Here is a 24,626-nt window from a genome sequence, read left to right on the forward strand (position 1 = left end):
ATTTCCCTACATGGAGTTTCCCAACTAAGGGGCTCACTCATTTTCAGTAGTTTCTCCCACGTGGATTGCTGAAAACTCTTTCTTCTCCTCTGAGTAACTGGTGACATTTAGATTTTTGGGGACTTCACAGGGGAGAGAGCAGGGGGCTTGAAGTGACGAGTCTTTCTTTGCTTGCTAACTTCCCAACAAAACCATACCAAGACTTGTGATTCTGACACAATCGACGAACATTTCTTCTTTCATTTTTTGACCACCGTGAAAGTATTTCTACTTGAAAACATAAAAAACTACCAGCATAGTCATTGCACCTTGTGGTACTTCCCCTTTTTACTCCTGAAGGGCTTCCATAACTTCATGGCTTTACTATAATATAAAGTTCAAGCAAAACGATCAATTCAACAATATACCTACCGCACACCAGTATGTAGGCACATTATCTAATTCATTTAATTCTGCCCATTTTACCATTGCTGTTTAATTCCATCTTAACCACTGGAAATAAAACAACTCAAATATTCCTGTCTTCCTTCCTACTTGAGTTACTACTACCTTAAGACACACAGGCGAAGGATCATGATAAAAACTGGATATAGTGGAGCATGCCCCAAATCCTAGCAATTAAAAGGAACAGGCCAGATGATCAGGAGTTCAAGGACTGAACTACATAGTGAGCTATTTCATGAGGTCAAGGCTAGTCCAGGCCGCATAAGGTATGTGTGAGTGTGTTTCTGTGCATGTGTGTGTCTGTGCATATGTGTGTGTGTGTGTGTGTGTGCGTGTATGTTTGTGTGTATGCCTATGTGTTTATGTGTGTGTGGATGTGCATGTTTGTATGTGTTTGTACATGTGTGTTTGTGTGTGTGTGTTTGTGTATATCAGTTTGTGTGTGCCTGTGTGTGTATTTATGTGTATGTGTGCATGTTTATATGCTTGTGTGTCTCTGTGTGTATATGTGTATGTGGATATTTTGAATAATATGTTTATATAAAATAACATTTTGGATATTCCCTTGCTACCAAATATGGTATTGTTTTAGTTTCACCCTTTCTTTAAATTTACTTTTTATATGAGTATTTGTATGTGGTGTGTATGATATATGTTCTAGAAGAAAAGCCAGAGGATATCCAGTCTCTTGCACTATCATTCTCCATTTTATTCCCTTGAGAGAGGGTTTCTCACTGAACCCTGAGCTAAATTGGCAGCCAACCAGCCCAGGATATCCTCCTTCAGTTACAGGCGCAGCTATGTGTGATGATACCTAGGTGTTTACATGCATTAGGGGGTTTAAATACAGGACCTCGTGCTTACAGCAGCAAGCATCCTTACCTACTGAGCAGTCTCCTGAGTCAAAAGAGAGGCTTTTCAATAGCACTTGATTCAGTGTATATAGCTCCTCTTCTGCCTAGGAAAAATCAACACGCATTCTCTAGCCATCTGTCACCCTGGTGAGGACAGCCCAGGTTCAGACGAGTCCTGAAAAACGATGCTCCATCTTTTTGTCCCATTTTAGGCTTTCAGAGATGGCACAGTTTGTGACCATGATTTTCCCCTTGATCTTCTTTAGTGAACAGCATTTATGGGCTTGAGGGTTTTTCGTGTGACTCACTGAGTGGCAAAATATAGCATCTTAGAAAACTGAAGTTTTCCCTAATCAGGGGATAAAACTTGCACTATAACATCAAACTGAGATAGGACAAAGATAATGACAAGTGGCCATTGAAACTTACCAAGTTCTGAAGGAAAGGTGTCAAAGCAATTACCTACAATTGCAGGACGTTTCTGTAATGTTCTCAGCGTGATGAGGTAATTACAGCACTTGAATTTTTATCAACACTCTCAAAGAAACTGAAACAATGCTTTAAATCCTAAACCACTAGAGTCTCTTGCAATTAAAAACATCAAGGCAGACCCTATCCTTTAATAACATCTATAATTTCTACTAGGAGGAAAAAATACAAGAATAACCAGGCATCAACTGGAGAGAGGGCTTCCAGGAAATCACTAGTGTTCAGAAGAGAGCTAAATTGGGTGGTTATTCTGGGATTAAATTCCATAAGCCATTAGAGTTTTCTATCTCTTTTCCCAATGACTGACTCTCTCTCTCTCTCTCTCTCTCTCTCTCTCTCTCTCTCTCTCTCTCTCTCTCTCTCCTCTCTCCTCTCTTTTTCTCTGTCTGTCTCTTTTTTCTCTTTCTCTTCTCTCCCTCACCTCCCACCAAGAATTCTAAAGCCTGATCTGGCAGCTCCAAACAGAATGAGCTCTGCTTCCAGATTAAAGAGGAAACCTTAAGTTTTTCTCAGCCCCTTGCCCTGTGGCACTTGCCCAGTAAGTAGCTGGATTTCCAAGAATAGCTATTTTCTGTCTTTCTCAATCCCTACTCCCAAGGGAAACCAGAGTAGAAACGTTTTGGGTCCTAAGGTTGTTTCAAGAATCAGCAAAATGTTTGCATTGGTGTTAGCCCAGGTCTCCTTTCATCACAGCGAACTTATGAATCTCAACTCATACAAGCCAAATGCCCACTAGACACATCAGTGAGATTCACCTCTGCAACATGAATGGAAACTGGAATACAAACAGAAGCTGAGCAACCTGTAGAAAGTATATTTGACTGAATGACAGATAAGGCAACTGACAACTGACAGTTGGTACCTCAGCTTGGTTTCCAAGGAGGCTCTGGGTCACAATTGATGTTACTTATTAATGAAGGGGAACTCTTTGACCATTCTTGGGCCAACTCCCACAGGAACTTAAAGAAGAAAACAGAGTCATTCTGAAAGTCCATTTGCAATGGAAAACAGAAAGAATGGGAACCAGGCACAAACTTTGCAGCTTCATCCAGCCTTTGAACAATAAGATATCAAGAAATGATCCTTCAGAGAAATTGGTTTTGCCATTTGCTTCAAATTAGAATTTGGGATTTATAGATGTGTCCACAAACTCCATGGTGAAAACGAGTCGTATGCATTTTTTTCTTAATCTGACAATCTAAACTTGCACCTTAAGTTCCCCAGAACCCAGGCAGCACCACCCATCTGTGATCCAAATTGGACTACAGTAAATGAGACATGGAGATAGAAATGTCCCCAGACATCCCCAGGCCAGCTAAGTTTCTCAAATGCAGCAGTGAGCAGTCCCGCCTCAAAACAAAGCAGAAAGTGAGGACCAAAACTCGAGATTGACCTCTGACCTTACACATCGACTATGGCACATGTGCCTACACTTGCACACAGGAGCATCCAGACATACACATTTTAAAAAAAGTACAAGGAAGAAATTGGTGATGACATCAAAAGGTCTATCTAGAAAATCCCCTCAGGATGTATTCATCTGGACGGAGCACCTTAACCACTTCTGCAAAGACTCCCTTTGAAAGCTAACAGTCATAGGACACAGATTAATTAGCACAAGGACATCTTCTAGAGATATATAGGGACAGTTTTCAACCTGACATGCTATTATTGAAAAATAGTCCCTTAAAGGTCCTGAAATGTCATGTTGTTTCACCCTATCCCCCAGCCCTCTGGTTTGCACACTATTAGCAGTTGGAATTTTTCCTTTTGAAGGTTAAATAACGTTAAAATACTTCATTATATTCTTATAGAAAAGAAAGCTAGTATCTGTCATGCTTGGTACAATTATTGTGTCTAGAAAGCCCCAGACCCTAAAACATAGAAAACATGATGTCATTATTCACTTTCCAATGATAGACCTGACTCCTGGTTCTATAAGTTGTAAACACTATGGTCACATCCCAAGGGGGGGAAAATTATGCTTTCTTCTGGACCTCTGCCTTGGGGAAATGGGATGATTTCCCCATACATCACAAGTTACTAGCTCATCTAAGGACATCCCGGATAGCTCTAGTTTGTCTCTACACTGAAGGAAAGCCAGTCAAAGATAAACTATATGCAATCCTGAAACAAATAAATTCCAATCTGCTGTGAGAAGGTATAAGAAGCATGAGGCTATGCAAGAGAAGTGGGTTTTCTTCCCCTCACATGTTTTAAAGTTAGTTTCCTCTTGTTCCTCATTGCAGCTAAGCTTCATGTAAATATTCTTTTTGTCTTTAGACTTTTCTGCTTAGCCTATGCCATGGCTAATATGTAAATAAAAAATACAGACTCAAGTCAAAGAAAACTAAAGTTTGAAGCCATGTGCAGCCCTTCCTGATTATGTAGTCACGAACAAACACCGAAGTCACCTTTGTGTATTTGCTCATGATATGGAAAACAAATGTGTTTGCTCACTATCTCCTATAAAGGTTAAATAAACACCATGCTTAGTATATTGCCTGACACTCTGTACACAGTGGACACTGGCCGTTGTGTTCGCTCCCTGCCCCATTCTAGAAAAGGAGAGCACTACCATTGACTCATTCTTCCTCACTCACTGAAGGTTTTGTGTAAAATATATAGGTTTCTTTTCTACCACAGTATTGATAGATGATTTTGACATCCTATGTGATGGTTCATTTCCTGTTCTCAATATCTAGACATAGAATTATAGAATTACTTTACTTAATACAAGTTAAGCTTCACCTCACTCCTAAATACAGAGAGAGAGAGAGAGAGAGAGAGAGAGAGAGAGAGAGAGAGAGAGAGAGCAAAAAAGACAGAGAGAGAGAGGGAGAGAGGGAGAGGAAGGGAGAGAGAGAATCAGGTTCTGGGCTAAGGCTTCAGGACCTTCCTCGGTCACTGAATTCATAATATTTTCATATTTTGAATATTTTGAATAAAAATTCATATTTTTTAAAGGCTATTTGTTATCCGATGATATAAAAGCCTGCAAACCTTACTTTCATATCAGCTCATTTTTAGTGATTTTCTGACATATAAGCTGTGACTTTTTCTAATGCATTAGCATTAGCATTAGCTTACCTCCCTTGAGGCCAAACCATCCCATCCTGCCATGATATGCCACTGTTTCCAGGGTTCTTTATCATTTCTGAGGTATCAATTTGGTGACTCTCATCATTTTAAACCCCATAAATTTATAATTTACTTTTCTTGAGTTATATTTCTAATTAATTGATAACTAAAACCGTAATCATACTCATGTGTAATATGCCTGATGTATTATAATCAAGAAAAGAGTTGCTCTTTTTTTTTTTACTTATGATCAATAAATTGAATAATAGTGTAGTAAAGTTACTGGCTGTATCAAAATGTAAACCAGACATTTTTGCAGTCTATTGTGAGGGGTCCCCAGTTTCCCTATTTCACATGTCAGGACGTCCTTACCATTGCAGTGGTTACCGAACCGTAACCACACTGAAATCATTTTCCAGTCATGAAAGCATGCCCAGTGTCATCTGTCACTCAGAACTTCATTCCGCAGAACTGAAAAGTTCATGTGAGTGGGTATTTTGCTCTGCATTTTTTAATCAAGATCCACAGCTAAAGGTCCAGGACCCTGACCGTCACGATTCTAAATTCAAGCTTTGGAGACTGAAACCAACGGAGGTTCACCTCAGAGGAACTTCAGAGGCGCCTGAACACGACGGTGTTGTCGCTACAGAACAGTGGGACAGCGAGAGGACCGCTGCTAGTGATGCAGAATTGGAACGACTGGATCTTAATCTCCATCTGCTGATTGGCAGCTGTGAGGGCGTGGTTAAGCCAGTGCTTCGTGTTCCTCAGCCTATATATTTTCTATATATTGAGGCCCTCTCTCCAGAGATGTAATTTACAATGTTGTAAAGTTCCTGGTTCACAGTAAGCATTCCACTCACATTAGCTGTTTTTACTACCAACTGTTATCTCAAATAAGCGGGGCTTTTTGGAGATAATGCCTTTCTGATTGTGTGGATTTTGTTGCGATTCTAGTTTTTATGTAATGTTTTATCTGGGCAGGGCCAACCAAACATGCAAATAAAACACATTTCGCTTTCAACATAGACTAGACTAGGATTTGCTCCTGAAATTAGTTATTTTAGAAGCACTTTACGCTTTTATTCTCTAAACTATAGAAATAATGGTAACATTACAGATGAACTGTCTCAAAAAATATGCATTTATAGGTGGTAGACACAGGAACTTCGAAGATAAAATTACATTGAAGACTTCGTGTCTTGCCAAAAGATAGTGTTCTTTAGAGCAATGCTCTCATCCAATGTATACAAGACTATAATTAGGACAACATAATAACACATTCTCATACTTTCATGAGTTGCATTCTATCTCGTCAGAGGAAAGACAACTAAAAACGTTGTTGTAACATTGTGTGGTAGAGGAGCGCATGCAGTATTAGAGTATTTAAGCTTTCATTTAATTGTAAGACGCCCTCTCTCTGTAAGCCTTTGGTAACTTCACAAACTTTTATCGAGCGCATGTGTTTGTGTGTGTTTACTTTAGACATAAAAAATGTTTTTATAAATCTAATTACAACATTTCTTTCTGCTACTTCTCCTGTGTCCAACCTGCTTTCCAAATTCACAGACTCTTGTTCTCTTTAACTATTCTTAATACACACACAGAGAGAGAGAGAGAGAGAGAGAGAGAGAGAGAGAGAGAGAGAGACACCCTGATGAGTCTGTGCAACGTTCCTTGCATGTATCCATTTCCTGAGCTGACCACTTTATTGGATAACATTCACCAACTCTGACAGGAAAATGTCCATGGAGATTTCAACAACATGATTGCCTAAACAGGACCAGAACATTTCAACAAGAGTAGATGGGAGAAATCTCACAGGGGCCATTTCTATAGGAAAAAAAAAAAACTATAGGCAACAAACAATTTGAGAGAGGAGAGAGGGAGAAACAGCAATACAGACAGAAGAAAAAGAGAAGGGGATGGGGGGGAGAAAGGATATTAAGCTTTGTAGATATTAAGGGAATGTATTTTTGCCCTCACCACTTGAGACAGCAAAAACAGGCTCTCTCTCAACTTAATAAACTTTAGTATTAAAAAAAAAATGGCAAGAGTAATGGTTCATTTGTTTCTTAAAGTAAATCAAATACAAAACACCTGTTATTACTCAATGCAGGTGCCTAACAGAGTTTTAGGGAGGAAATAATTAAGCCCATTTTCTTCCTTACCAAATATGTATCCCGAAAAAAAAATCCCAAGGGAGTACTGGTGTAAATCAGGATCCGAGTGATCCAACACTCAAGGAGAAGGCTTGTATTTCAGTCAAAAGCACAGTGACTTGCATTTGGACTTCAAATATAAAAAATCAGGCTGCCTCAGTTGAAGGGTGCTGATAAAAACATCTTCTGTGAGTCGTTCCAGTAATTAAAAAAAATGCAGTATTAAAAAATATTTTTGAGGATTTTCCTCAAAGTGTGAAAGAATATGGGAGCTATTCTCCCACCCACTGGGTGGAGCGGAATGGCTCAATGTGTCACTGGGTGCAACTGGATGACTACGCACCACGGTGAAAGTACCAGTGATGAAATTTCTTAGAGCGGTCCACCCCCCAGCCTCTCTGAGCATCATAGCACGGATTAGACCTCCTTCACATTCCGGCACAGAAATGAAAGGAACCAATAGAATGCAAAAGTGGGGTGTACTGTCAGGGAGTCATTTTCAGCCCTTTGAGTTCATGAAGGGGTCTGCAAGACAGATGTGTGTAAAACGAATCATACATTGCAGCCTCTCTCGCTCTTATCTGGAATGAATAGACAGCTTTGTCATACAGCTGCCCAAGGCTAATCCTCTACACTCCCTCAATCTCCTCAGTCTACTGCCTGAGGACCTTTGAAGCCAGGACTTAAAACCCTAAAATTAGAAGCAGGATTATACTGGTTGCAGACTGCTGAAAAGCTTACCGCTTCCTGGAAAGAACAGGGAATGATGTATGATTGCCTGTGGAGGGATAAACCGAGAGAGGGAATGACAATTTTAAGAGAAATAGTGAAAACCAATAGTACGTTTTCAGTAAATCTCACGGGTCTTTTTCTGACCCTCAAACATACTCCTAGGCTACATTTTCATAAGTAGAAATTTCACCCAATCGACTTGGGCGTTTGTTTATAAAATACTCTATTCTCTTACAATTGATCCCTCCCCACTTACCCTCTCAGTGAATAACCCATACACCATTGCTAAGCTTGTCATAAAATATCCATTTCTACTTTGTGACTTATTTTTCGATAGAGTTTTCTGGCAAGCAATCTTAATCGAACTCGTTTCCTCTGATTGTACCACAGTTAGGAGTGATTATTGCCCTGGAGACTCTCCGAAGCCCAGAAAAATGCCATCCCTATTGGCTGAGAAGTCAAGTGTTATGCACATGCCTAGCAATTATAATGTGGGCACGTGCCTATACACCCCTAAATTGAAATTTTCAGGGCTGGAGAGATGGCTCAGTGGTTAAGAGCACTGACTATTCTTCCAGAAGTCCTGAGTTCAATTCCCAGCAACACAAGGTAGCTCACAATCATCTGTAATGAGATCTGATGCCTTCTTCTGGAGTGTCTGAAGACAGCTCCAGTGTACCCACATAAATATAAATAAATAAGTCTTTAAAAATAAAGAAAAAAAAAGAAAAGAAAATGCCATCAGTTCAATTGCTTTCAATACAGCTGGGTCAGCAACATAGTGCATTACACTTTATCAGTGGTCTTTCCTAATGACTGTATAGCTCTGGAGAAATGAGGTTCTCTGTCATCATCTACCAAGAGATATAGGACCATTCCAAGAGAGTGTAATACCATATATTGCTAGCTTAAGCAAAGACCGAGATCCAAGGCATTTTTCTAATGAATGTATATTACTTTCCTACCATCACGGAGTTGAAAGATCACATGTCAAACCACTGGAAATCAGGCACCATTTGTGTCCATTTTCATAAATCAAGGCCATCTAGCTTAGCACAAAGTAAAAGTTAATAAACGTGTTTTAGTAATTACATTGGATGCTATATTTAGAATTCATAACGAATGAAATTCTTCTAAGTACCTGGAGTGTAAGGACTATAAGATGACTTCTTCCCATACTCATTCCAGTCGCATAGGTAGGGCTGGGACATTTCCTCATCATAATGAGCTCAGCTGTGTCCATATAATTTCCTTTGACCAACGAATGTGTATTACGGGAGTCATTTCCAAGCAGAGGTTTATTAAACACTATGGGCGCTTCCACAAGCTCTTTTGCTTCACTTAAACCTAATGCCTAATATTCAGGTTGAAAATAAAGAATCATGAAGTGTGGCCAATAATGCTAGGAGAACAAAAACCCTAGCCAATCGTCCGTGGCCAACAATCCACCTTTTCTGCACAAGGGTATGACATTCCTCATTGCACTATAACCTAGCCAACCCCATCTAATTCATACTAAGCAACATTTCTTGTGGTTTTCCAAGAGACCCTGATGTCCCAGTCACATCTTCTAAGAAGCCCCGCTTCCATTGAGTGAACGACTTCAAGGCAATTTTACATATCTTAAAGGCACTGATGAGAAAAGAGAGTGAAGTCTAAACCTAGGGAAATCCTGACAAAGCACAAACAGGAGGGGCCCCAGCAGTTCTTGAGCTTCTACTGTATGGATGCTTTCATAAGAAACTGGTTTTGCATATCCCCTCCCCTATTCTTCACTGGGGTAAAAGCAAATGCATCACCTACCAAGTACTGAAAATGGAGTTTATTCTTAGCTCACCAACAGGCAACTGAAGGATATTATTAAGCTGACAAATATTTGTTAAAGCAAATAGGTAGAGCTACAACTCCAACTTAATGAGACAAACATTTTGGCGCTCCAGGGAATGCTAATATGACAAGAGTGTATTAATATCCAGCATCTTTCTGAGATTCCCAGAGGGACTATTCTCTAATCATTTCCCTTGGCGTTAATTGAAATATTTTTACCCACTTGTAGTTTTTTTTTTCCTGAGTTTGTTTCACTTTAAGAATTCATCATGTTACAATGTTATCTGCTCATTTTCTGCATATGAATTAGAAAGTGGGATGATAAATTAATCATTTCTTTCTTCTAGAAACAAAAAGTTAACTCCAAATTCCTTAAAGGTTACCTGACTGAAGCCCACAGCACTTGAACTTCATGTTAATGATATGGGAAGAGTTCTAAGCCTCATCAAGGTCTCCTTAGACAGGGAGCATATGATACCCACTGCCTTAAGTAGCAGAATCTGGTACCTACTGCTTAAGGTAGACACACTCTCAGAAATGCACACTTCCAGGTAAAGCCCAGAAACTCCTTCATGAATACCGGAAGCAGCCATTTTGCAGAAGAAACAACAAAGCAGAAGCCATGGTGTCTCCCACACATCAGTTTCCTACTGTCTGTGGAGGTTGTTAATCAGATTAACAGTAACGGGGACTCGACTGTCTGTCGATCTGAGAGGAGAAGCTAGTGAGAAATATTCTGAGGAGAGGCAGAATCTATATTACTGTGTTTTTGAACGTTACAAGAAATGTGAATTATCAAACTAGAAATGGTATACAGGATAATCATAGTGGGTGCTCAGAGTTTTAAAAGCATCTATCAAAATGCTTACAATGTGCTAGGGAAGCTAGATATGTGTCTTAGTCAGGGTTTCTATTCCTGAACAACACATCATGACCAAGAAGCAAGTTGGAAAGGAAAGGGTTTAGTCAGCTTACACTTCCATGTTGCTATTCATCACCGAAGGAAGTCGGGACTAAAATTCAAGCAGATCGGGAAGCAGGAGCTGATGCAGAGGCCATGGAGGGATGTTATTTACTGACTTGCTTCCCCTGGTTTGTTCAGCTTGCTCTCTTATAGAACCCAGGATCACCGGCCCAGAGATGGTACCACCCACAATGGGCTGGGCCCTCCCTGCTTGATCACTAGTTGAGAAAATGCCTTACAGCTGGATCTCATGGAGGCATTTCCTCAAAAGAGGAGCCTTTCTCTATGATAACTTCAGCTTGTATCAGGTTGACACACAAAACTAGCCAGCACAATATGAGAGCAGATGTGGGTGTAAGATATTAAGCATGTTACCTCTGAGATGATGTTAGGTATGCAAAAGTATGTAAATACCTCTCTGGTTGTTGAAATCTATTAAAAAAAACCTTCAGACATGAAACTATGACCACCATGTTAAGATTGTAGCCTACACAAGGCTGGTGATTCTGCCAAGGAGGCAGACTTGGGACAACTCTTTATAATAATTATTTCATTCAATTATCACTATACATATACAAACTGGGCATCATTTCAATCCATCAAATGTGTATTAAAATGTGTCAGGTAAGCTGGCTCCTTCTATATTAGTATATTAGTATACTATATTATACTAGTCCTGAATTCTAAAGCAATATCATATTTCTGAAGCAAATCATATATGCATATTTCACATACATATATATCATGGATACATAACAAGGTTTTCTTTGCACTTGAATGTTCATCATCTCCTTGACCAACTAAATGAAGTCCACAGTGTTGTGGTTCAGATACGAACATATTTAAACATTTTTCAGATGATTTTTCTATACAGCATTAACAACCACCATGGCCTCTGCTAACACTAGATAAATCTATAGAATGTATAGTATATATGTATATATGTATAATAATGTAATCACACTTATGTGAATAGATTTTTCCACTTGGAACTTTTATTAATAAGTTGGAGAGCTGAGACTAAATATCTGAGATCCTTTCCAGATGAATTATTCTATACTTCTATCAAACACTTCTGCTCAAATAAATACTTCCAAGAGAATTGAGAGTTAGTGTGGGAATTTATGGCCTTGAAAGATCATCAATTGTATAGGGTTTGTCTTGTCAATAATTACAATCTTGGTGTGTATTTACAGATCATGAAAACCCATGTCTTCCAAAATTGAGTCCACTTGGAATCCAGTCTGTGAATAACATATTCACTCCAGTGCTGTCTAATGTGATGGATTGGAGAAGACAGGAAGAAAGGGAAGTCAATTCCAGTTAGGATCTGAAATGATATATAAGCCATCGCAGGGACAATTATGTAAAATTATGGCACTTGTTATTTTTACAATTACTCTGCAGCCAATATGCATTTTCTCCCCAGAAGATCCCTACGATGAAGAATGTCCCAAAGCCCCTCAGCTGGCTAAGAAGCGGTGGAAGCCGGGACCTTGTAATGAGAAGAGGGCAGGTAAGACCAAGAGAACATTTTCTACATTTAAAGGAGCAGCCTAAAGAAAATAAGTGTGGGAGAAAGCAGGTAAGGTAGGCCAAACATCTATGTGGATTCATAATTTTAAAAACAATATGTAATAATATTTTTAAAAAAGCACAACTCCTCCTGAGAGATAAACTAAGCCCCGAGGAGAAAGAATGGAGAGGGAAAAGAATCATTTCTACTTTTTTAGAATTACAAAATGAGCACATAAGCTGAGATGAGTGTGGCACTTATGCAAATGAAGGAAAATCTTTCTGAGACATCACCTTGCTTTTTAGCCTGGACTGCCTTGGAACTCACTTTATATAGCCCCAGCTAGTCTCATGCATGTTGAATATGCCTACTTCAGTCTTCTAAGTGCACTGTAGACAAACACTTAGAGACAATGTTTATAGACAAACATTGCCCCACCCAGATCACTTAAACCCTCTTTAACCTTTCAAATCTACTACAAACCTGAGAGACATATCCCCATGACACTATATATAATTGAAATATGGTGAAAGCAGGGATGTTTATTAAAAACTCAGACTCATTTCATCACAGTAAAATGTTGGTTGGACACTAGATATTATCAGATGTAATCTTTCTAGCCAAAATATAGCAACAACAATACATAGGGGCTATTCATTCAGAACAGATAAAACAATAACCAAATTTGAAATGTGTTTATGCCTTCCTTATTGGTATTAATACTAAATCACTAATTAATAACATCTGCTGTGCTCAGCATTTTTGTGAACATTGTCTTCCTCAGGAATTAAATACTGAAAGATATTAAGGTGTCAATCGTCTTCCTGAAGGGCTGAGCACAGGGTTTCAGGCTATTCCTTATTCTTCTAAACAACGCTACACATACACAAACTGAGTGATATCCGGTATGTTAATTTTACATCTTTTAGTGTCAAATGTATATATCATGTTGACATCTAAATATACACATTGCTTTGTAATAAGCAAGCAAAGGGAAGAGATCCTGCAAAGAAATGACATGGAAATCATTAATATGAAGTAGGGGGGAAAAAAAGAAGCAGAACATAGAGAACGGAAAGAGGAAGAGAAATAGAAATGATGTAGAAATAACACGGAAAAGATGACTCGAGGTTGATGATGTAAGCAATAGGCAAACAGTAAGCAAGTGCACTTGAGAAGCCTCTAGTTTCATTACAAAAGAGATTTGTCACCACTGTCAAAGTGCTAAGGGACATAAGAACCTACAAAAGCCTCATCAGTTAAGAAGCACATAACCCCCCCCAAAAAAATAATAATAATAAAATAAAAAATAAAGAAAGAAAGAAGCACATAACCCCCTGGAATAAGTCGAGACGCAAATTCACTTTTAAATACTTGACTAAAAGCCTCTGTTTTTTAGCAAGTGTTATGTACTATAGCTCATTCTGGAGGCTGAGCACACGAAGAGCAATAGAATATCACAAGTTCTATGCCAGCAATGAGGTTAAAATATGGTGGATGTACAGAGAAAAAGAGCGATGGGACGCTAACACCATGAGGCCACCGGATGACTCAGCAAGTGTTGACATCACAGTCCTGGGCGACAGCACAATCTCACACGCTTACCAGCTGTGTCGCTTCAACAGGCTTCGCAATCACGGTCACTCCTTGCAATATCATTGGGAGAGGCTTATTTCTTTTAATCCTCTGTCGAGTCTAATAATAGTGCTGCACATTCAAATTCACGGATTAAAACCATCGAAAGAACACTCCTTCTCACTCCACTACCCACCAAGATGACTCAAGCAGGTTTTACAGATATGAAAGTCTGCAACTGAGCAACTGGTCTGTGTGCATCGCCTTCTTAGATAAAGAGGGGTGAGTACTGACAAAAAAGCATGAGGAAAAGAAATCAAATACTTGATCTCCGTCCATTAAACAAGACTGGTGAACAAACATGAAACGTGAATCTAGGTTGGGCGCAGGACTCTAACAGGTGTACCACGGTGTTCGTTCCATACCTGCTTTTGGTACACTGTAGGGAAAGAGTTCAGGACTTGTCTTTTCATAGTGGCACAGAGTATTGAAGCCATTTTAGACCTTGCCTTCCTTAATTTCTTCTTTTGATCCTAGGAGAACTGACAGGGAACGGTATTTTGAAGTAAGAGCGTTAGTCAAAAAAGTATCCAGCATACATGGTTATATAACTCAGGAAGTGTGTGGTCAAGTTCTGACAGGGCGGTGGCGAAATAACAATGAGTTAGAGACCTTCCTCTTTCGGTGACAGGGAGAAGGCTGTAACAGTGCTAAGCCAAGCAAGAAGGAAATGACCACAGAGAAGGAAACTAGCAGAAGAACTAATGAAAAATTAACTTATCTTTCAACATCCACAATCCATCTGCTCTCTGAATATTTTAAAGAAAATATTGAATAGCAGAGGAATAAATTCCACACTTAGATTTTTGCATCTTACAGAGAGTGAGAGTTTCTGTCAGAACAGGAGAGAAAACCAATTTCTTCTCAACATATGAAATATTACCAGCTCAAAACGAAGTAACCAATAAATTGCTACAGACAAGTAAATCTCAGAGTTCCTCGGGGTATGGCTTAGATGTTTGTGCTAAGAAGTCTAGTCTCAAAGTGAACTGGCAACCGTGGAAGGAAGTATTCTAAGAAATTGACATTTCTACCTAATGCAACAAGCGCCTCTATGTAAGTCCCCCCAATATTTTTTTCTTATCTTAACCATGATCATCATATTGGATTTCTATTACTGTAACAAATTCTGAGATAATCAACCTATAAAGAGAAATCTTTTGTTTGGGTTCACAACTTTGCACAGTCCAGTCCACAATCAATAAGGCTTATTAATTTGGGGTTTGCAGGAAGGCAGTGCATAGTGGAGGTCATACTGGAGTAGAAAATTTTTTAACCAGGAGAAAAAAACAGACTGGTCTGGGATTGTACTGTCCCCTTACAGAACACAGCATCATTGATCTAAAGACCTGCCAGTACACTCCAGTTTTTAATTGTTTTACTTTTTTCCAATAGCACTTCCCTCTGGACTATCCTCTTAGAAGCAGTCTGTGGGAGGACATTTAAGATCAGACTCTACCAATCTTGCAATATAATATGAATATATCAATATGCATTTGTAAAATGTTTCATTTTTCTTTCTCATCTCATACACTACATCCATACCACAACGTTCCCTTTCTGTTCTCTCCCAGCCCCCCCACTACCCATCTCCTTCATGTCCACTTCTCCTTCATATCCCTTCAGAAAATCTCAGGCCTCCAAGGGATGTCAACCAAACACAGCATAGCAAGATGCAATGAGAATAGATACAAACCCTCACATCTAGTCTGGATGAGGCAACACAGTAGGAGGAAAGGGTCCCAAGATCAGGCAAAAGAGTAAGAGGTGCCCCCACTCCTCCCATTAGTTTTAAATATTACTTTTAAGAGTGTATCTAACCATACTGACTGTCTAGAAAAACTAACATCAGAAAAATCTTTAACAGAGCCCCTTCCTCCTTTTTTTCTTTGGCCACATGTTGGCAACTCCTCACCAGAAGACCACTGTTACTCTATATGCAATGGCAGAAGGAAAAAAAAAATCAAGGGAAGCAGAGAAACCTGGAACTCCTATTGGGATTCAATGTGTCATTTGTGCAAGAGTTTCCAGAGACTCTTAGTTAATATAACTGTTCATGGTTGATCTCAGCAACCATTGGTACCCAACTGTGAGTTATGTGCAAGTATGCATGTTTCAGACAATCCCAGTAATAAAGCTGTACATCCAAACCTACAGATTAAAATCACCGAAAGAACACTCCTTCTCACACCATTACCCACAAAGGTGGCTCAAACAGACTTTCCAAATATAAAAGTCTGCAACCAGGCAACTAGTCTGTGCTGATCGCTTTTTCTGGATAAACAGGATTGAGGAGAAAAAGCATACAGGAAAGAAACCAAATTCTAGCTCTCTGCCATTTACTCAGGTGGTGACAGAGACATGGGACATGGAGTTGTATTGGGCATAGGACCTTAACAAGTAGGCCCATGGCAGTTCATTCCCACAACAGCTTTTGGTACACTGAAGGGAGGAAGAATAAAATAATCAATAGATTAGAACTTAAAAGTAGTATCTGAAAAGATGTATCCCAAAGCATCGATGTGATTTGCATATAATGATAAAACTTGGTAACTTCTTACTCATTTGCAAATGGGTTGAACATTTGGCATTTACAAATGTCCTTTACCTATGTTAGCACAGGACTGAACAATGAACAAGTGAAAATGTAGGTTCTTAACTGCCAAGGTTAACAACAGCCTCCATCCTGCACGATGCTTGAATGATTTGTGTTTAGCTGGTGGCTTTGGAAATGGTTCTTGAATTACTTTCGTAAATGTTTTCTTTCCCTGTGGGAATTCGCATTGCTCTGACAAAATAGGTTGCAAAGCAATTTTAAAGAGGAAAAAGAGGGAGGCAATAGGGAAGGGAAAGAGGAAGAAAGGAAGAGGGAAGGCGGAAACGGAGGAAAAGAGGGGGCAAGCAGGGAAGGAGCAAGGGAGCAGGAGAACTAGTTTTATTTGGGTTCAGAGTTTCAGGTACAGTCCATCACAGTGGGGAAGGCCTGGTGGCAGGAGCAGGAGGCATCTGGTCCAATTGCATTCAGTAAGAAAACAATTCAATAACTGAGGATGGATGTTCAGCAGCTCCCTTTCTCTTGCACTCCGTCTGTGTTCCTAGCCCACGAAAGGCTGTCACCAACGTTTAAGAGCATCACAATTCTAGAAATCCCTTCTCAGGCTCAGAGCTTTATCTTTGAAGTGATTCCTATATCCTGTCAATTTTATACCTTCACAGTAAGACAATTCTCTGTCCCTACCAAATATTGGAGGAAAACAGCTTAAAGAAGGTAGGGTTAATTTAGACTAGCTGCCTTACACAACTCAGTCCACAGTCTGCATTGTGTTGGGCTTCAGCTGAGATAGTCCACAGGGCAGTAGAGCACAAAGTGTTGCTGAGCAGCTTAGTAATGGCAGGCAGGAGAGGAAATGACAGGAAGAAGGAGAGATAGACAGAAAGAAGACATTCCCTTCAAAGACATGGATTGGTCCATTGGTAAAAGCAGCATTCTCATGATGTAGAGACCCCATCTAGGTGTAAAGTCAACACAGGAACCTGTGAGGACGTCTTATCCAAGCCATGATGTATCTTGCATGAGTTACTTTCTTTACAGCTGGGACAAAATAACTTACAAGAGGAACTTAAGGAAAGAAGGGTTTCAGCTTCATGGTTTTGGAAGCGTGGAGCCCCATATGTCATAGAAGGCATACTGCCATAAATGTACGACAGTGAATCATATTGCTTCTGTATTCAGAGCAGAAAGCAGTGGGCCCTCATGTTCCACTTAGTTCTTCCTTTCAATCCAACCCAAGACCCCAGTCTCCTAGATGATGTTACCCACATTCAAGGTGAATCATTGCACATCACAGAATGGACCAGAAGTCTGTGTTCTGAGTTTAGACTGATTCTTACAAAGTTAGTAAGATTAGCCACCATGCATCCTATCTGCCCTTGGACATATCTGATTGAGCTCATGGGCCGACCCTGTAAATGACCACCACTTCTTCCTGGACAGGAGGTGTTCAAGACTTCCTAAACACTTTTGACCAAAAACACCCTCTTAGCATTTTCCTTGAGTTCATGTCTCCTAATCTCAGAGATTTCTGTGAGAATTCTACTTTCTCAACCAAAAAAACCACTCTGATTCATTCTCATGTTACCAGACCATGAATGAGATCATTTTTTGCTTCTTATCTCTAATGAAATGCAAAAGCATTCTAAATTTCTAAATTTATCCTTTTCCTTTCCCTCCCTGGCCTTGGAGAATTTTTCGCTGCAAATGTCATGGAACAGCATTGGAATGGGAGAAAGATGTCAGTTAAGGCTTTCATCTGTCTATCATGGACACTGTACTGATCTCACCAGGGGACCAACAACTGAGTCAGTAAATGTCACAATTTGCTAATCTACATTGGCCAAACCACTATCTTTGGGAAACTTGGTTGTCATTTCTGCAATTGTAAGCCATGATGCTGGAATAAAATGAAATATCAAGTGCACTGTTCCAACTTATAATTGTACAGAGAATTACAAAGATATGATTCAGCCACACAGCCACATTAGCCCATATTACCTTAGAAGCAGAGTGAAATTCTCCAACCTCAGTGATCCAGGGTCACAGAGTGAGAAAATAGAGTCACTAATTTTCGATCTTGGATCTGTCTGTCTCCAAAGTCACCGCTTTTGACCTCCCCCTAATACTGCTTTTCATTATTTTTCTAGTTACTTATGTTCCTGTGAACTTGATGCTACTAGCCTGTGCTTGATTTAGGGAACAGAATTTATTAAATCTAAATGGCTTCAAATGCTCCTTGTTGCCTTTTTTGAAAAGGACTCAGTGAACTGGGGAGATCACTGAGTCTAGGAACACTGTGTAGATGGACAGATTGCTAAGGTTTGCTGCTTGCCAGCCTGTCTCCAAGTCCAGAGAGACCCTGCCTCAAGGGAATAAAGTAGGCTGTGATAAAGACACCAAGCATCTTCCTCTGGCATCTGTGTACACACATGTGCTTGCACGCACACACGAGCATACATAATACATAGTACTACATACAAACTACACACACACACACACACACATACACAGGAGCATACACAACATGTACATGTACCATATACAAATTACACATACACACACATACACACACACACACAGGAATCTAGTATCCCTTACAGGTAACTGTCACTTTCTATAATTAACAGACCAATTAAATAATTATATCACAAGAGACACAAATAAGCATCTTAACTTTAAAAATTGTATTTTTCTGCAAATCAAAACAACCCTGAAATTTCACCTCACACCAGTGAGAATGGCTAAGATCAAAAACTCGGGTGACAACAAATGCTGGCGAGGATGTGGAGAAAGAGGAACACTCCTCCATTGTTGGTGGGATTGCAAACTGGTAAAACCATTCTGGAAATCAGTCTGGAGGTTCCTCAGAAAATTGGACATTGAACTACCTGAAGACCCAGCTATATCTCTCTTGGGCATATACCCACAAGGTGCCCCAACATATAAAAAAGACACGTGCTCCACTATGTTCATCGCAGCCTTATTTATAATAGCCAGAAGCTGGAAAGAACCCAGATGCCCTTCAACAGAGGAATGGATACAGAAAATGTGGTACATCTACACAATGGAATATTACTCAGCTATCAAAAACAATGACTTTATGAAATTCATGGACAAATGGTTGGAACTGGAAAATATCATCCTGAGTGAGGTAACCCAATCACAGAAAAACACACATGGTATGCACTCATTGATAAGTGGCTATTAGTCCAAATGCTTGAATTACCCTAGATGCACAGAACACATGAAACTCAAGACCGATGATCAAAATGTGAATGCTTCACTCCTTCTTTAGAAGGGGAACAAGAATACCCTTTTGAGGGAATAGAGAGGCAAAGATTAAAACAGACACAGAAGGAACACCCATTCAGAGCCTGCCCCACATGTGGCCCATACATATACAGCCATCCAATTAGACAAGATGGATGAAGCAAAGAAGTGCAGGCCGACAGGAGCCGGATGTAGATCGATCCTGAGAGACACAGCCAGAATTTAGCAAATACAGAGGCGAAGCCAGCAGCAAACCACTGAACTGAGAATAGGACCCCCGTTGAAGGAATCAGAGAAAGAACTGGAGGAGCTTGAAGGGGCTCGAGACCCCATATGTACAACAATGCCAAGCAACCAGAGCTTCCAGGGACTAAGCCACTACCTAAAGACTATACATGGACTGACCCTGGACTCTGACCCCATAGGTAGCATTGAATATCCTAGTAAGAGCACCAGTGGAAGGGGAAGCCCTTCCTGCTAAGACTGAACCCCCAGTGAACGTGATTGTTGGGGGGAGGGCGGCAATGGGGGGAGGGTGGGGAGGGGAACACCCATAAAGAAGGGGAAGGGGAGGGATTAGGGGGATGTTTGCCCAGAAACCGGGAAAGGGAATAACATTCGAAATGTAAATAAGAAATACTCAAGTTAATAAAAAAGAAAAAAGAAAAAAGAAAAAAAATGAAACTGGATATAAAAGTGCATTTCTTTTAAAAAATGGATAAAAGTGAGATAAAAATACAGATTACTGAATTAAGAAAAAAATTGTATTTTTCAATATTCACTCACAATAGACACTGAATGGCATCTTATTTATTTATTTATTTATTTATTTATTTTTACATTTAAGATCAGGTTTGAAGAGCCTTCCCCCTTTCCTTCCCTCATTCATTCAAGGGTTCCTCAGCGATATTCAGTTTAATTAATTTTTCAATATAAAACTAGATTCCCAACAAAGCCTGTGGGTTTCTGAGCTATCTGCCTGGGCCCAACTAAACATGATTTTTAAAGATGGTGGCATGGGGACTCTTCCACATGCCCCATGTGAACTAGAGAGACTGTTTCATAATCATTTTTCACATTCTTTAACTTAGTTTTCATGTATTTTTATTTTATGGAAATGAATTCAGGAACAGAAGGAAGTATATTCTGATCCTTTGAAGAGGTGAGTTAGCACAAAAAAATTCATGGATTCTTTATATTTGCACTTAAAATTTGGTTGATATAAAATAGAATGTATTGCTAAAAGCTTTGAGATCAGTTGTAATGAATTTTCCTGCAGATTCATCCTACTTAAACTACCTCTTGCCAATGCTACCCACGCCCCTTTCCCTGAAGCCGAGTGCTCATTAACAAGTTTATTAGATTTTGGATATTTGGAATGATGACCTTGAGACATCATAAGACTAATAAAGATCAGGTAGCCTATAATAGCTGTATGAAAGACTTTTCAATTCTAGACTTTTCAATAACAAAGATAGAAGTAAAGAAGTATTAATGGAATTTACCCTTAAATAGTCAGGAACACAACTAAATAGAACAACCCATTTACCAAGAAATCTGGCTAGTCGTATGTTCTAGAGCACCTCATACTTGAATTCAGAAGGTCAGGATGATCCTGCTGTCACCGAAGTTAATTTTAGGTTGATTCATGTATAAACAGGTATTACAGGGAAACCAGGCCAAGTGTTCCTGCAGGAATCCGGCCGAGTTTTATGGTTGCTCGGCTCACATAGTGGGAGGCAGGAGAGAAGAAAGGATAAAAAGAGACATAAAGGCCTCAAGGGTCAAATGCCAAGTTCAATTGAGTTCAGTTCCCAGGGATCCACTTCACCAACCTGACTACATCGTAGCAGGGACCAGAATGCCAGGAGCCAGATGTAAATATCCCCTTTCAGAGCTGTCAGGAATTTTTGGTGGTTCACCAGCCTGACCTTCAAAATCATGTTCATGACATTTATCACAAGCCTGAAAGTTTCATCCTGGAGAATTTTGACTGTGTAAGCCTAGAAACAATCTCTTAATCAAGTGCAAAGCCCATATCTCAAAAAAGCCCATTTGCCAAAAAAACAAAACAAAAAAAACAAACAAAAACAAAAACCAAACACCTTAGTCTCACCACTAAATCTTAAAATCCTGTCATTTTATCATCAAGAAGGAGAAGAATATAGGAAAACTTGCTTTGTTATTGCATGACATTGAATTATAGCAAGTAAAGTTTAAAACTACAGTGAGAAGACTTTTTTGCACATACAGACCTCTTGGAAAGTCATGTAAGGTTTTAGTTGGTCAATATGGTCACCATTCTGTGAAGTGGATTTTTTGTTTGTTTGTTTGTTTGTTTGTTTCCTGTATTTTTTGTTTATTTTGCATTCTGGTTTTTTTATTATTATTATTAATCTATTCACTTTACATCCTGGTCACCCACCCCCATCCTTTCTATCCTCACAATCTCACCTTTACTAGCCCCTCCCCCCACAATACTCCTTCCCTTTCTCCTTAGAGAAAGGCAAGACCTGCCCTTGTGTACCACCCTACCCTGGGACATCCAGATTCAGTAGAACTAAGCATCCTCTCTCACCGAGACCCAACCAGGCAGACCAGTTTGGAAAAACTATCCAATGGCAGGCAACAGAGTCAAAGACAGGCTACACTCCAACTGTTACGGGACCTACATGAAGACCAAGATGCATATCTGCTACAAATGCTGGGGAGGGGGTGGGGGGCTAGGTCCAGCCCCAACATGTTCATGGGTTGGTGGTTCTTGCATTTTTAAAAGCATAATAAAAATTGACCCAATGACACTGGGGATATAGTTAGATCTTACAGAGGACCTGAGTTCAGTTCTTAGGCTCCTACATAGAGTATTCTACAAACATCTGTAATTCCAGATCCAGGTGATCAGATGCCCTCTTCTGGCCTCTGTGGACCCTGGGCAAACACATGACACACATATACATATGCAAGTATCCCGCATTCTCATTCTCTCTCTCTCTCTCTCTCTCTCTCTCTCTCTCTCTCTCTCTCTCTCTCTCTCTCTCTCTGTTTCTCTCTCTGAAATTCTCTGTTTCTTTCTCTCTTTTTCTATCTCTTCTCTCTACACATACATGTATATGTACATATGTACATAGATGTGCATGTGCATATGTGTATACACACTCAGTTTAGAAACTAAGATAACAGTGTTTTTCTAAATATGACTGGCTTTATAACCAACATTATCTGTGTCTTTCCAGTGTGGAGCTATGAATTCTACATTGTCCTCTAAATGAGATAGACATAAACAACTTAATTTTATACATTTCATAAAAATTAACTGTGTGTTTGTATGAAAACAAGAGCAGGCACAGCCAGAGAGCAGTGATTTACTTGCCCAAGATTATGTCAACTTCCATTGCCTAGCTCTGGGCTCACTTTTCAGTCAGGAGAAGCTTTGTGGAACCTGAAGAGCATCCTGCATCCCAATGGAAACCTTTGGGAACCTCAAAGTAACCATCTGAGAATCCTCCCTGACCAATCCCATGCCAATCATATCCAACCTCCACCCAAGTTTGTTCACCTGGAACACAGCTTACAGAGGGGAGTTGTATGTGGTCCCTGGGCTAACTCTTTGATCCAGAGGACCCTTGAGGGATCCTAAGAGTGTTCTGATTCCCATGGAAAACCTCTAGGGGCCCTAAGACTAACCAGCTTGGACCCTGCTAAACTATTCCCATCCCAGTCAGATCTGCCCACTATGCCAGTTGATTCTGACTGGGACACGGCTTACAGAGTAAGGTCTGCCTGAGGCACAGCCAGCAGAGTTAGGTGTCTTGGCCTCCATTATCTGGTCTACGGCTCTCCATGCCTTTCCAAGAAGTCCTGCTGCTGTCAGGATCATCCAGCTAACATTAGGGAAAAACAGATGCTTAAAGAACAGCTAAAAACACAATCAACAATACTTCCAGGGCAATATGGCACCACCAGAGCCCAGCTTGTCCTGCTGTAGCAAACCCTGGATATCCTAACGAAACTGAAGCACAAGAAAAGGATCCTAAATCCAATCTTATAAAGATGACAGGGGCCTTTAAAGAGGACATGAATAAATCCCTAAAGGAAATACAGGGAAGAAAACATGCAAACAGGTAGAGGCCTTAAAAGAGGCACTGGGCACTGGGCATTGGTCAGGGCTTACAGATCCTAAGAGACCACAGATGTGAGCCCAGACTACTATACCCAGCAAAACTCAATCACCATAGATAGAGAAACTAAAATATTGCATGACAAAACCAAATTTAACCACTGTCTTTCTACTAACTCAACCACACAGAGGATACTAGTAGGAAAACTATAACCCAATAAAGATAACTATCCTTAAGAAAGCACAAGATATAGATAATTTCACAACCTTAAAACCAATAGAAGACTCTCTCTCTCACACACACACACACACATACACACACACACACACACACACACACACACACACACACACACACTCAACCACTTACATCAAAATAGCAGTAAATAGCAATAGCAATTATTGGTCATTAATATCTCCACAGGCCAACAGGATGGATGTGTAAACAGAATACATCATTCTGCTGTATAAAAGAAACACATCTCAGCAACAGAGATAGACATTATCTTAATGACTGTAATCTAAAGGGATGTGGAAAGGTTTTCCAAGCAAGCAGACCCAAGAAAGAAGCTGGAATATCCATTCTAATGTCTAATAACATAAACTTTCAACCAAATGCAATCAAAAGAGACAGGAAAGATCACTTCATACACATCAAAGAAAAAAATCCATCCAGAGAACATCTCAACTCTGTACATCTATGCCTCAAATGCAAGGGCAGCCACATTCATAAAAGAAGCATTACTAAAGATTAAATCAGACATGGAATCCCCTCCCGTACACCCCACTTTCACCACTAGACAGGACATTGAGACTGAAACTAAACATAGAAATAAGGAAATCAACAGAGGTTGTTATTCAAATGGACCTGACAGATATCCATAGAACATTTCACACAAACACAAAAGAATATAGCTCTTCTCAAAAGTTAACCATATAATCTGTCACAAAGCAAGCCTCAACAGATACAAGAAGATTTCA

This window comes from Rattus rattus, chromosome 1 (assembly GCF_011064425.1).
Source record: "Rattus rattus isolate New Zealand chromosome 1, Rrattus_CSIRO_v1, whole genome shotgun sequence".
NCBI classification, from domain to species: Eukaryota; Metazoa; Chordata; class Mammalia; order Rodentia; family Muridae; genus Rattus; species Rattus rattus.